The sequence below is a fragment of the Arvicanthis niloticus genome, chromosome 6 (genome assembly GCF_011762505.2).
Source record: "Arvicanthis niloticus isolate mArvNil1 chromosome 6, mArvNil1.pat.X, whole genome shotgun sequence".
Lineage (NCBI taxonomy): Eukaryota > Metazoa > Chordata > Mammalia > Rodentia > Muridae > Arvicanthis > Arvicanthis niloticus.
In genome coordinates this window covers 23,004,216-23,018,454 of record NC_047663.1, presented here as the reverse complement: position 1 = coordinate 23,018,454, position 14,239 = coordinate 23,004,216, and the positions used below count along the sequence as shown (strand labels likewise).

General features: G+C 44.5%; 1 long non-coding RNA gene across 1 annotated transcript; it reads right to left on the bottom strand.

Annotated features, from left to right (window-relative positions):
• Nucleotides 1-920: 920 nt before the first annotated feature.
• LOC143442668 (uncharacterized) lies at nt 921-2,820 on the bottom strand. Its single transcript, XR_013111033.1, has 2 exons — nt 2,613-2,820; nt 921-2,032 (listed from the first exon to the last, which is right to left on the bottom strand). It is a non-coding gene; the product is annotated as an uncharacterized LOC143442668 (long non-coding RNA).
• Between the last annotated feature and the right edge of the window lie 11,419 nt (nt 2,821-14,239).

Genomic DNA, 14,239 nt, shown 5'->3' with positions numbered 1-14,239 from the left:
TTATTCAATGCCAAAATTGCTGTGAATTCTTGCCTGCTCCTCATGTGGGAATAAACCCACGTGGCATAAGGCCTTTACAGGTCTGGCAGATGGATGTTACTCATGTCCCTTCCTTTGGAAGGCTTCAATACTTACATGTCTCTATTGATACATGTTCTGGTATCATTGTTGCCACACCTCTAACAGGTGAAAAGGCCTCACATGTGATCCAACATTGTCTGGAAGCATGGAGTGCCTGGGGGAAACCCAAACTCCTCAAAACAGACAATGGACCAGCTTATACCTCTCAAAAATTTCAACAGTTCTGTCACCAAATGGCAGTAACTCACTTGACTGGACTTCCATACAACCCTCAAGGACAAGGCATCGTAGAACGTGCCCATCGCACACTTAAATCATATTTAATAAAACAGAAAGGGGGAGTTGAGGAGGCTCTCCCCCCAGTACCAAGAGTAGCTGTTTCCATGGCACTCTTTACCCTTAATTTTTTAAATCTTGATGCTCAAGGCCACACTGCGGCTGAGCGTCATTGTATAGAGCCTGACAGGCCAAAAGAAATGGTAAAATGGAAAGATGTGCTAACAGGAAAATGGAAAGGCCCGGATCCTATTTTGATAAGATCCAGGGGAGCTGTTTGTGTCTTCCCACAGGAGGACGAGAATCCCTTCTGGGTACCAGAGAGACTGACCCGCAAGATCTTTGAACATGAAAAACCGATGCTGCCAAAGTCTACAGTTGATCATCATGATGAAGATGTTGATAAGCCTGAGGATGGTAACAGGGACACCATGGTGGGGGATTATGACAACCTTCCCAATTCCCATGCCGGTGACCAATAAGTCTTTGGGCTTGGCCTATATCCCTTATGATGATCAGATTCAGAGCGTGCCCACCAATAACAGCTATCGCTTGTTAGGAAGTTTATGTTTTATATTTTACTTTCTCCCCAGATATTAGCACATATTATAATGATACCTTTATGGGATTTAATTTCACATACATGAATCCGAGAAAGGCAGATGTGAATCCGTTTGACCAATGGCTCCTTTGTGGGGTAAACGGAAGTTGCACCGATCTGTCACCCCTTGTTATGCTAGGGAAGGGGGCCACCGCTAAGGGACAATTGTCATTTGACTGGACGGGTACCCTTGGTGGTTCCCTTGGTAAAAGAAAATCGGGGGGTAGCTTTAGTTGGCAATCTGCTAACACCAAGTATACTGAGTTTAAGAGCATCACATTTGGACCTACTCTGGTCTGTGTATGGCCACCTTTTGTTTGGATAGTGAGCAATGATAGTTTTATCTGGAATGAGACCTTGACATGCACACCTAATACCTGCTTTTTTGTTCTCTGCTGGAATGCTACAATGTTCCCTTTTGCCATGGTTACCCGCTTGCAGAGATTTGTTCTTGTGCCAGTAGAGGCACCCAACACTTTAGCCCATTTTAGAATTAGGAGAGATTTTGGAATTTCTGCCATTATAGTGGGCATTATTGCAGGGGCCGCTGTAATAGGATCGGTTACAGCCTCTGCCCTTGCATTATCCTCCTCGGTGCAGGCGGCAGATTCTATAAACCAACTGTCTGCATCAGTCACTCCAGCATTGGATGTACAAGCCTCTGCCAATTCACAAATCATGGGGGGATTGATGCTAGTGAATCAGAGGATTGACCTGGTTCAAGAGCAAATTGATATTTTATGGCAGTTGGCTCAATTGGGATGCGAACAGAAGATGCCTGGGTTATGTATAACATCCATACCTTATGATAATTATACCCGCACCACTAATTTGTCAAAAGTTTTTTCTCAGTTTTTATTGCAGAATTGGACCCTAGAATTCGAAGAAACGCTTCATAAATTGCGCTTTGCCATAATTGAGGTGAATTTGACCCGCCTTGATTTATTCTTGACCGAGGGATTGTCGTCATGGATCCATTCAGCCATCTCCTTCTTCAAAGAGTGGGTGGGGGTTGGCCTGTTCAGAGCTGCACTCTGCTGTGGGGGTGTGTTACTCCTCTGGTTGGTTTGCAAGCTTAAGGCACAAACGAAAAGAGACAAGGTGGTTGTCACCCAGGCACTCACGGCACTAGAACAAGGTGCCTCCCCCGATATTTGGCTCTCTATGCTTAGGCAATAGATCGCTGGCCACTCAGCTCTTGCACCCCAAGAGGCTGCCCTCACTGCACTGGGTAGAGTGAGTGTGCTTCAGCAGCCCAGGAGAGTTGCATGGCTAAGCACTGCAGCAGAATGGCCCTGCGGTGTTAAATGGGCCTATTCTGGGGAGATATGTCATCTTGCATGAAGGTTGAGTGCCTAAAATAACCTTCCCCCAGGAAAAATGGCACAGAGAGAGTTGTAGGCTATATCAGCCCTTGCACATCGCTGGGCGTTGCCCATTGCACGCGATAGGGTGATCTTGCCTTACTCTAATTTGCTTACTGGGGATTTGACCTCTATCTCTGCTCTCAGCATTGGGTGGTCTATTGCTTGATGATTAAAAGAAAAGGGGGAGATGTGAGGAGCCGCCCTCACATTCACCGTTGCAAGATGGCGCTGACATCCGTTCGACCAACTGACAAATGGTTTGCGCGTGTGCTAGTGCACTGCCTCACCTGTGACACAATACCGGCCAACGGGCTACAGCCAACCATTGGGTGCCACGTCCTAGGCGGGGAGCAGTTTCCTATATAAGGGCTGGGATTTTGCCCCCTCGGGGTCCTCTTCATCTGTAAGCTTATGCTCTCCCTCTCAAGACGCATAAAAGCTTTACTGCAGAAGGATCCTGTGTGTGCCGCGTCGTTCCTGCTGGCGGGAGGTTGCGCGGGCCACTATAAGAAAAATAGTTTATATCAGTTGCATGAATTTTACTTCAATTAAAAAAATCAGCATAGCCAGGTGTGGTGGTACAAGCCTATAATCCTAGAATTTGGGAGGTGGAGGCAGGAAGGTTTATAACTAAAAGACTCTCCTGGGACACATAGGGAGACGGTGCCTCAACAAGTCCCAGCCTCAAATCAGTCTACCCTTCTAAAAAAAAAAAAAAAAAAGGAAAGGAAAAGAAAAAACCCAACAGCCCTGTGTCGTCTAGGCACAAGAGTGAAAGTCTGTCTCTCCTTGGGACTCAGTCAGGACTGAGGACAGCTTTCCACAGCTAGGTGGATGCAGGTGGAACTGGGCTAAAGGAAGGAGAAATAGAGGTAGGTGGAGGATAAAGCCATAGGCCACGTCTGCAGATGTCACAAGATTGCTATTTAATACTGGAGATTTCACCATCCTTACAAGAACACTGTGTGGAGTCTTCCTCCTACCAAAGGTCCTATCTTGTGTCCCCTGAGTCATTCTATGGCACACTGGCCCTGAGGTGAGAATGTGCTGGATAACAACTTAATGAGATGCTTCCATTGCTCCTCATCTCCTGTCCCAGGAAGTTGAATGGCAGACCTTTGTCCACACAGGTGTTGGCTGAGTAAGGATATAAAGTGCAAACACATTGAGGGAGATACCTTCCATCTTACACTCCGACAAATGGAACACCAACGGCCTCTACAGGAACACAGCTCAGCACTTCCCTAGGTGTAGCCACCTGCGGCCACGGATCAACTGGGTTAACCTGAAACGGGGGCTGGGAATGAAAGGGAGACAGAGGGCAAGAAGAGATGAAGCCAAGACAAAGTTCTCTGAGTAAGGCTCAAAGTTTTAATGTTCAGCTCTCAATTTAAAGGGGAAACACCATCAAAACTCTTTTTTTTTTTTAAGCCGGAGATGGGTGGGGGAACCCATCCTTGGTCACAGTTGGAGATGTCTCAAGGCAATCCCAGGGGCAGTTCTTTTTCTAAGTTCTGTGCAGCCAAGGTGGGTAACTCCACCTAGATCCTGTCACTTGGTCTGTTGTGGTAAACAAGGTCTTTTAGGCCTGCTCAAAGCTGGGGGAAGGGCACAATTCCCCCTTTTTAGTTTTTAAAAGATGAACAGCACCAACAGCTGGATGGGGTAAAAGATTTCATCCCATGTAGGGTAAAGAGTGGTCGGGCAACCATGTCTGACTTAGGTTGGCATCTATATTGCTCATGTATTACCCGTCTTCGAGGAAAACATACATAGTATATTGATGTGTGCCTCTGCCTTAGGTTTATAGGAACTCAAGAACACTCTTACCCATCTTTGATTAACTGGCCATCATTGGCACACTCTTTCCCATAGACCAAAGCCACATTCAGACCAAAGGATCTGTGAGCACGCGCTCGATGTAATTTTTCATAGTGATGGATAACTGCCATGATGAATGGCTGGGCTTGTTGAGAGCGATCCTGTGTGAAGGCAACCTATCTGTTTAAGACACAAGGTTCAAAGGTTAAAAGCAACATGATTATCCAAGCAATGTAGAAAATAAGGTTGAAAGTGGAAATGTTCCAGTATCTAATCTAACTGCTGGCTGACAGGGCTCAGACACAAAGTCTGGCCACCAGGTATATAGTGGTGGCTTAAAGTATTGTTGGAGACTACATGCTAGGTTAAATCAGCTGGCTGATAAGGATTTTGAGCCATCTTCATCATCAGAATCATAATTATGAGGCTCAAGATCTGTGTCCACTTGATGGACCAATCTTTCAGGCAGCCATCGGGCTCCATTTTCTTTTTCTGAAAAAAATACAGACTGAGCCATGACCCCAAATTAAAACAGGGTCAGGACCATCCCATGTATTAGTTAGGAGGTCTCTCCATTTGACCCTGGCAAATGAGCTGAAAGTGACTGGATACCAATGGTGATCTGCTGCAGACTGACCTTTAACATCCATTTGTAAAAAAAATTAAAACAAATAAGACAAAAGCAAGGTGTGCTTTTGGTGACCTTGGGGGGGTATAATTGCCCCCCTTTAGTAGGTAATTGATTCTAAGCATGGCAGGCAGCCACTGCAATCTGTGCATACACTCCTGCAGGCAGTTCAGCCTGGTTAGAATTACCTTCATACTGACCTTCTCCTAGAAGCATGTGAAGATCCCAATCTGCATTGTCTGCCTGAGCATTCATCATGGTGGTTCTCTTACTTGTATCATGCCATTCTGTGCTCCAAAGCAACTAATCTCCTCCTGACAAAGTAGCCTTACATATAGTTTTCCAATCTTGGGTGGTTAAATTTGCTTCTACCACAGTATCCAATAAAGCTTGTGTAAAGAGGGCAGTCAGCCCAAACTGTTCCACAGCTGTTTTTAACTCTTTTATCACTTTGAACTCCAATGCCTGGTATTGTCTGACTCTTTTGTTCTGCTTGTCAATTACATCAACTACAGGAAAAGCTAACATGTCAGATGTATCTTGCCCATCCCTGCAAGCCTGATTCACAGCTCTTTCTAATGGTGACTGGTGCATCTCAAAATCATTGCTGTTTTTTTTTTTTTGCACCTGACAGACACTCTAACTCCTGTAGCTTGTTAGTCAATTTCTGTAGCTTAATTTCCATCTCTAATTTATATACCTTCATGTCTATCTGGGCAGCTTTTGCTGCATCAAAGACCATAGTTGGAGTGGTAGGTGCATAGGGAGGCCAATCTTCATTATAATATTTGGCAGCCCTTTCTTTTAAATCAGCTCCTTCCTCTGGGTCTAATTCATCAACAGAATCTCCAGTTTCTTTTATCTGAGCTATAAAAGGTGTACTAGGTCTATACTTATCTGACTTAGTGTTGTGAGGGTTTTTTTTTGTTTTTGTTTTTGTTTTTGTTTTTTTTTTGTAAAAGCGCTCTCTGATAGGCATTCTTGGAACTCTTCAAGCTGTGCCTGGGCAGCAGCTAATGCCTGTAAGGTCTCTATCTATTTTATTATCAATAGCATCTTTTATAAGCTCCCAGAGGCAGAGGGTGTTAGGATCTACCTGGGTGGTTCTCAAAACTCTTTCAACTGTTTTCCAGGTTTTCTTATTCAAAGTTTCTTCTTGTGGGAACCATGAGCAGCATGAATTTATTTCTGCCAAGAATTTTTCTAACATATGATTTGAAAACCCAGTTCTTCCTGCCTGGAGCAGCTCTTGCAGGCTGTGGGAAAATGCCTGTTTGAAATTCTCCTGTCCCATAATTTGCTGTCACCTTCTAGGTGAGGTTGGCATTGGGTCAACACCTATTCAACCTAGACTGTATTCCCTTAAACACACTTCCTGTAAATATAGCCTTCAAAAAATAACTAGTGCTAGTATCAATGCTGTTTGTTGCTTACCAAGTACTCAGGATACTTTTCTTCTTGTTCCATTTTCTGTGGAGCTCCATCTAAGACAACATTCCTTAGCTGATCCCCTGTTTTCAGGCCCCACTTTGGACGCCACCTGTAGCCACCTTTGGCCACGGATCAACTGGATTAACTTGAAAGGGGGGCTGTGAATGAAAGGGGGATGGAGGGCAAGAAGAGATGAAGCCAAGACAAAGTTCTCTGAGCAAGGCTCAAAGCTTTAATGTTCAGCTCTCAATTTAAAGGGGAAGCCCCACCAAAACCCTTTCTTGTTTCAGCCGGAGATGGGTGGGGGAACCCATCCTTGGTCACAGCAGAAGATGTCTCAAGGCAAGCCCAGGGGCAGTTCTTCTTTTAAGTTTCATGCAGCTAAGGTGGGTAACTCCACCTAGATCCTATCACTTGGTCTGTTGTGGTAAACAAGGTCTTTCTGGCCTGCTCAAGGCTGGGGGAAGGACACACCTAGGGTGGATTCCATAATTACAGGCTAGCTGCAGAATGGGTTAATAGTCAACATTTCAATAAAGGGGGCTGTAGGGGGTCTTGGAGGAACTCAGAAGTCTGAGCATGGCAATGAATGCACAGCCAAGGAGGACGAGGAGGAGGAGGAGAGAGAGAGATACAGAGACAGAGAAAGACAGGGACACACAGAGATTTTGAGAGACAGAGACACAGAGATATAGAGAGACACAGAGATACAGATACAGACACAGACACACAGACACAGACACACACACACACACACACACACACACACACACACACACAGAGGCGGGGAAGTTTTCATTAATTTGTCTTAAAGAGGAAAAAATTGACCCCAAGTCTTTTCTCTGGGGCTGAGGAGATGGCTCTCAGTAAAGTGATTACTTTGCAAGAATGAAGACTGGAGTTTGATCCCCAGCACCCATTTTTAAGAGGATGGGCATGTAGAGACAGGTTGATGATCCCTTTGGCCTGCTGGCTAGCCAGCTTAGCCAAATGGCAAGCTCCAGACTAGTAAGAGACTCCAACTTAAACAAAAAGGTGACCAAAAATGACACACCCTGCACACACACACACACACACACACACACACACACACGTATATATAAACACACCTGTATGCATACACTCTCACACTTCTGCACCTGCACACACATGAACACACATATACATACACACTAAAGAAAAAACAGTTTTTTTTTCTGTTTTTTTTTTAGGACATCTATTATCAATTAAAATATATCTTGCTAAAATCTTAGCAGAAAGAAGGAGACGTGAGTACAAAGTCTTATTCCTAAAACAAAGAAGCCCTTTGCAAATGATAAACACTGGGAGAGGGAAACCAGTTTTCTCCAATGGAGTGACACTGGGTACACCAAGCACACTCCAGGGAAGGCTTTGTGCTCAGGAGTAGTTGGCCAACACAAAGTCAACACCATATGATTTTTGTGTGTGTGCATTTCCCTTTTTATTTATTTACTTATCAATTTATTTATCTATTCTCTTAATTATTTTGAGAAAGAACGCAAAGTTGGGTGATTAGGGTGGTAGGAAGATTTGGGAAAAATTGGGGGAGCAGAAAGAATAGGTTCAAAATATATTGCATGTAAAAAGCCAATAAACAAAAAATATGAATGACATGTGTCTTATGTGTGTCCATCTAAATAAGACATTTGATTACTTGTTTCTGTAGACAAAACACAAGACAATATCAGATTTGTTTTGGGAAAGGATAGATCCAGAAACAAGAGACTCAAGGCCACTCTATTACTGTAACAGCTTTCAGAACTAACACATCCTTTGGTTCTAAGGGCTAGTGCCTTTGGTTTGTGCATAGCTCTGGCTCCCTCTGCTGGCTCCCTGCTTCTCCGCTTTGCTTTGATAGTTGGTAGATCTCAGCCCCTCTCTTTCCCCCTTTCTATCTCCAGACTTATGTTACACTATCCTTAGATCCAAGAAGAATTCCTCAGGCAGTGATTCTCAGCTGTCAACCACACTGGATTCTCTAGCACAGTGAGACACTTCAGTTGAAGTCATATTGGTCATGGACTGTGTGTAGTTTCTGTACTGGATGACGGATTTAGTTAGATTGTTTTCAAATCTGAGAAAGGAGAAACCATGCTACTTTGTACTCCTGAACCCAGAAACTTTTATCTAAAGTCACTATGGACATTTTAACAAACACATCAAAGTACTGGATCCTTCCAGGGCATGGACTCCAAGTCTCTTCACATCCTGTCTTCAGATTAGTCAAGACTAGTCTCCAAAGTTCTGCCAAGCTTATTAAGGTTGTTGAGTGATTGCTGTCATGATGTTCTTATTATCTTAGTATTTTACTTTAAATATTTCCTGGGTTTGACAGACCTCTGGAAACATCCAATGGGAATGTCTATGATGTAGGTCACCAGGATCATGAAATCCAGATTCAACTGGGTTTGATGCAGAACTCAGACATGAACGAGCTCAAGTCTTAGTTTACCTTTTAGCAATATTAGTTTTGGGGTTCTCCCACTTTGAAATCAGAAGTGTCTGTGCCTGCAACGCTGACGTTGAACACTGCCTGTGTCTGCCTTGGCTCCAGGCCTCAGCTGCCACTTGACCTGTGTGGCACGGTCACTATTGGGAGCTCATGGTTCCTGTCACCCAAATTTTATCTGCACCTGTTAGCAATCACTGTTGGTCTGTTGACTCTCAGAGAGTGAGGGGACGGTAAGAACATGACTTTAAATTTTCTCTTTTCCAGAAGTTTCTTTATTAAGGTACTGATGTTAAAAGAAAAAAAAAACCTCTTATATTTTAATAATCTCATGGAACAGCTTATTCTCTAGTCAGATGGGCTCAGAGGAGGCCCTGAACTCCATGTGAGACCAGAGTGGCCATTTGCTATCAATCACTGTGTCCACCAGGGAATAGGGGAAGCCTGCCCCTGACTTCACACCTTCCCACCGTCCTGGCTAGCTCTGTCCTTTGTGGACTAACTATGATGAGGTGAATCATATGAAGTTGTCCTTATTATGGATCAAGGGGACAGAACATCTGTTGTTTCATAGGGCTCCACTTATTTTGAGAAATGTCTTTGGCTGGAATTCCAGTTCAAATAACTGATAAACTGTTCTTTGTCACACAAAGGACTTCATGTTCTGTGAGGTGGTGTCATGCTGGCTCGATGGAGATAGAAGGTGTGTGATGTTCTGGTGGCCATTCTTTGCCATCGTGAACAGGAAACAGTCAATATAGTCCCTTGGGTCTTTTAAGTGATGACACGGATATTCATCAGTCTTCAAATTTTGCACCTTGAGGAAGGAAAAGGTGTGTACTGCCTCTGTTACCAGCAGGGGTCGCTCTTGCTCTTTCTCTCTAACAGAGGTTAACCTGAAACAACCCCTTCCAGGTTGCTGGGGGAAAAAAAAAATCCAGTTTCTGACTCACCTCCCGACCTTTTTATTCTGTTCAAATTAGCATCTTGTGAAAAACACTATGATGAGCCACAGTTGACCAGGAGTCTGGAAAAGGATCAGAGAAATTGTACAGTTTTAAAAGAAAACTGCCCATGACTATTTAAAATTTTTGCCACGGGTCAGTAGCAGGGTGGGGTGGGTGAGGAGAATGGTTCAGACATTTCTCAATCTTTTAAGTGATCACATCAACTCTCAACTCTTTAGGTAGTTTGTAAAGAGCCTTTGCTTCCATTTAGTAGGATGTGAAGGATCAAAGTCCCCCTACCCCCCCCCTTTTTTTTTTTTTTTTGCTTTACTAAGAGATGGTCTACTTTTCCCAGGGCAGAGCTATTGAGAGAGGCCTAATTATCCTGCTGTGATTTTAATCCAGTTACTTAGTCTTGCCCTCCCAACCACAGCAGAGGTTGGGAATCCTTTTCCGCAAAAGTTACAGGCCTGATGGCAATTTTTATTTTCATATATGACACAGACACACAGACACACAGACACACAGACACACAGACACAGACACACAGACACAGACACACAGACACATAGACACACACAGACACACACACACAGACACACACAGACACACACAGACACACAGACACACAGACACACAGACACACACACAGACACACAGACACACAGATACACACACACACACACACACAAACTGGCCTATAATTCACTATGTCAGTTTGTAGCCCAGGCTAGCCTCAGGCTCATAGTTATCCTTCTGTCTCTGCCTCCTGAAGACAGGGATTATAAACATGACCCACTCACCACACCTGGTCCCTGGTGGTAAATATTATTTATAAATCTTTAGGGTCAAGAAAACACTACTATAACCCACTACTATGGGTCGCTGTGTCTTAGCAAAACTTTATGCCTACTTCAGCCACTCCTTTACCCACAGACATCTACAGATGTTCAAAACCAGCTGCTACCCCCATCTAGCTGTTCTTTTACATTCTTGGTAAATGGGAACTCTGTTCTAAGGAAGTCAGTGATCAGATCTCCCCAGTTCAACCTCTTTCCTGGTGACAAGTGCCCCTTAAGACATCCTGTCAGCTGCCATTCCTCTGCTCAGGACTCTCGTGAGCTCTGCCTTTCTGTCTTTCACAGACGAAGGCACAAAGGCTGGCCACAGTCCATGAGCACAGGGAATCTTAGGAACCGGTGCTGCTGTAATTGTGAACTTGTGATCTTTAAATTCATTGCTTCATTTTATCCACATCTAAGCAGATCGATGCCCTGCTATAAAAGAACAGGCACCGACTGGCCTGAAATAGCCCAGGAAAATCTGGTGTGAGATTTCTCTAGGAGCCGATCCAAGAGCATTTTTCTTTTGCCTTTTGATCTCTTGAAAGATGCCCATGAGACTTGGATGCCTTAGAGACAGAAATACCAGGATGAATTCTGACATGGGGTCTCACAGGGAGTGAGGGCTTAGAGAAGGGGTGGTTGGTCGGGTCTGGGGGAACTCCTGTGTGTACTCCTGTGTGTATCTGCCTTTCTTTCACACACTGTCTCTGAAAAGCCTGTTTCCTTCTGTGGGAAGCTCAGCCTCAGCAATCACTGCTTGCACTTTAAGGCTCTCTTCTCCTCCACTCCAAACTTGCCAAGCCTCTCGGCGGGTTGAGTTATTCATTCCTTCCCTTCTAGGGAGAAGGACTCTCTTCTGGGGCCAACTATAGAGTGAGGGAAATGAGAAGCGGTCAAAGAAAGAAAAGCCCTGAAGGGAGAAGATGAGATTTTTGTCCCCTTTAGGAGATGTTATGCTAATGCCAGGCTACGGAAGGTACCAGGGGCAGGAAGACAGTATCCCAGGTGACTTCCATTCCCTCCTCTGCTAGAGGATCCTAGAAGCATATAAGTCCTTTGAAGATGATATTGGATTGTTTTTGAAGGAAAGTTAGTGATTTTATTTTGTATAAGTGAGAAGTAGCACACAGTTTGGATTTAGACACCAATATTTAGAAAGAGAGATCCTGTAAGAGAAGGGCAGAATACACCCGAGTGTGGGCGTGGCCTTCTCAAGAGAGTAACACTTAGGTGTCTTCACAATGGCTATAGAAAGTGACCTCGTCGAGTTTCGTTGCTTAAAGGATGTGTTTTACAAGGATTAACAAGCAATGTTTTAGAATCATGTACAGAAATACCAGCCGTTTGTTTATTATCTTAAGGAACTTCTTTTTATAAATGAAATTGCAGGGTAGCTTTATACTGGATATGGGTTGGGTTCAGGGACGAGAGAGGAGGGTTGACAGGGTTCAATCCCAAGGTTTTAAACAATCTGGGGCCCGGTGAGCATACTTTGCTGCTTCCCACATTTTTGTTAGACATTAAAAACAAATCCTTGTTTGATGTATTTTTTAGGAAAACTAGCATTATCTCTGTAGGTCATTCTGACTTTTATCAGTTTTATTGAAGTTGTGTGTGTGTGTGTGTGTGTGTGTGTGTTTGACTCTAAGCCCACGGGAAACAGAATTACATTCCAAGGTGGGGGGGGGGACACTTCTTTTTCTCCTCATGTCTCCTTAACTTGGCATGCCTTTCTATCCTGTCTCAAACTGTATTTAGTAATTAGATTTTAAGACAGTGGTTTTCTTTAAGTGTGATCTTGGAGCAATGCCATTATCAGGGCCCACTTGGAAGGCCCTAGACTAGTTCATAGGTAGCAGGTACCGGTTCAGACAGCTCTGAGTTCTGACCTTTATATACTTGCTGTGGAGTCAATTAAACTCCTACCAGGAAGATGTGAGAGGCGGACAAACCTTAGACTTTCAGCCCCAAACACCAACCCCTTGAGTCCCTTCTCACCAAGGCTCTGTCTGGATGTGCTGCCTTGTTGAGATGTGCAGGCTCCGAGCTCTGCTTGGCCATTTGGGTGATGACTGAGCAGGGCCTGTCTAGAAGATGTAGTCTTAGCTCGTCACTGTTGTAGAGATAGTTAGCAGACCGAGATTTGTTACCGGGACTTTATTTCTCCCTTCTGCTCTGTGTGGTGGGGGCATGGACCGATACTAGACACCCACTATTATAAGACACGGTTAGGTCTTAGGTCTCTTTGGCCTCTGGCTGGCTGAGATTCTATGGATGGGTTGGAAGTGCAAAGACTTGACTGCTATCACCTACTCTCCATCCTTGGCCTACTGAAACCCTTTGACCATTTAATTCCACTGGGAGAAGGGTAGGGGAGGGAGTGAGAAGTTCAGTAACCACGTGACCACAACAAGGCTGCCTTCTATTGGCTTAGCCTCGGGCATCTGCAAGAATGATTAGACACCTACCATCTTCACAGATGCCAGCCCTTAAGTGTCCTACATTCCCCAACTCTTAGCCCAGGTAGCCAAGTGTATTTATTTATCAGATTTTGGGTGACTGTCATTCTGTGTGTTAGAAATAAACTATCCCATTCTCTGATTAACTGAAAAAGTAGTAAGTCCAAACATTTTCTAACAATGAATTTTCTCGGAATGTTCCTCTCTGGTCTGTCAGCTGATTATTATTTTCTGGGGACACTAATAACAGCCCAGAAGTGGTGTCTGCAAAACTCACATTAAGACTGCTTGCGTGGCAAACCTGCTATTCAGGTATTGCGCTCAGCTTGCTGGGCAAACAGGCTGAGTCTCGCTAGGGGATGGTGAAGCCTGGATGTTTGGGAAGGGTGTAGGTGAGAGACCAGACACAGCGGTTGACATGGTAGAACTGGGTGCGAGGTCACAGGTCACAGGTGGCCTTATGTAGTTGAGTGTGCGAGTCAAATTCAAGAGGGTGGAAAGAGTTTTATTGAACAGGCATGCTTGCTGTGTTTCGCCCAGTGTGACTAGTTTTCCTCATCATGATACTGGTGAAGGTAGTAATTATTCAGATGACATCATGATGGTAGGTGACAGGAACTGGGGATAGTCTCATGTATTTTGATTTCCTTCTCTGAATGTCAAGAACTTCCTTATTTTGTCTTCCTACTAGTGACTGCCTCTGTAGGAGGCATGAGGTGGGTGCTTAGTATCTATTTCTCTGTAGGCTTTTTATTCTGACTGTACTCGTTCCAATATAATCTTTCTCTCTCTCTGTCTCTCTGTCTCTCTCTGTGTGTATGTGTGTGTACATGTACCAATATATTCATCTATGTGGAAACCACAGGTTAACCTTGGGTGTCATTTCTCAAGCACAACACATGTGTGTGTGTGGTGTGTGTGGTGTGTGGTGTGTGTGTGGTGTGTGGTATGTGTGGTGTGTGGTGTGTGTGTGGTGTGTGGTATGTGTGTGTGTGTGTGGTGTGATGTGTGTGTGGTGTGTGGTATGTGTGTGTGTGGTGTGTGTGTGGTGTGATGTGTGTGTGTGTGGTGTGATGTGTGTGTGGTGTGTGTGTGTGGTGTGTGTGGTGTGTGTGTGGTGTGTGGTATGTGTGGTGTATGTGTGTGGTGTGTGTGGTGTGTGTGTGTGGTGTGATGTGTGTGTGTGGTGTGTGTGTGGTGTGTGTGTGGTGTGTGTGTGTGGTGTGTGTGTGGTGTGTGTGTGGTGTGTGGTATGTGTGGTGTATGTGTGTGGTGTATGTGGTGTGTGTGGTGTGTGTGGTGTGTGTGTGTGG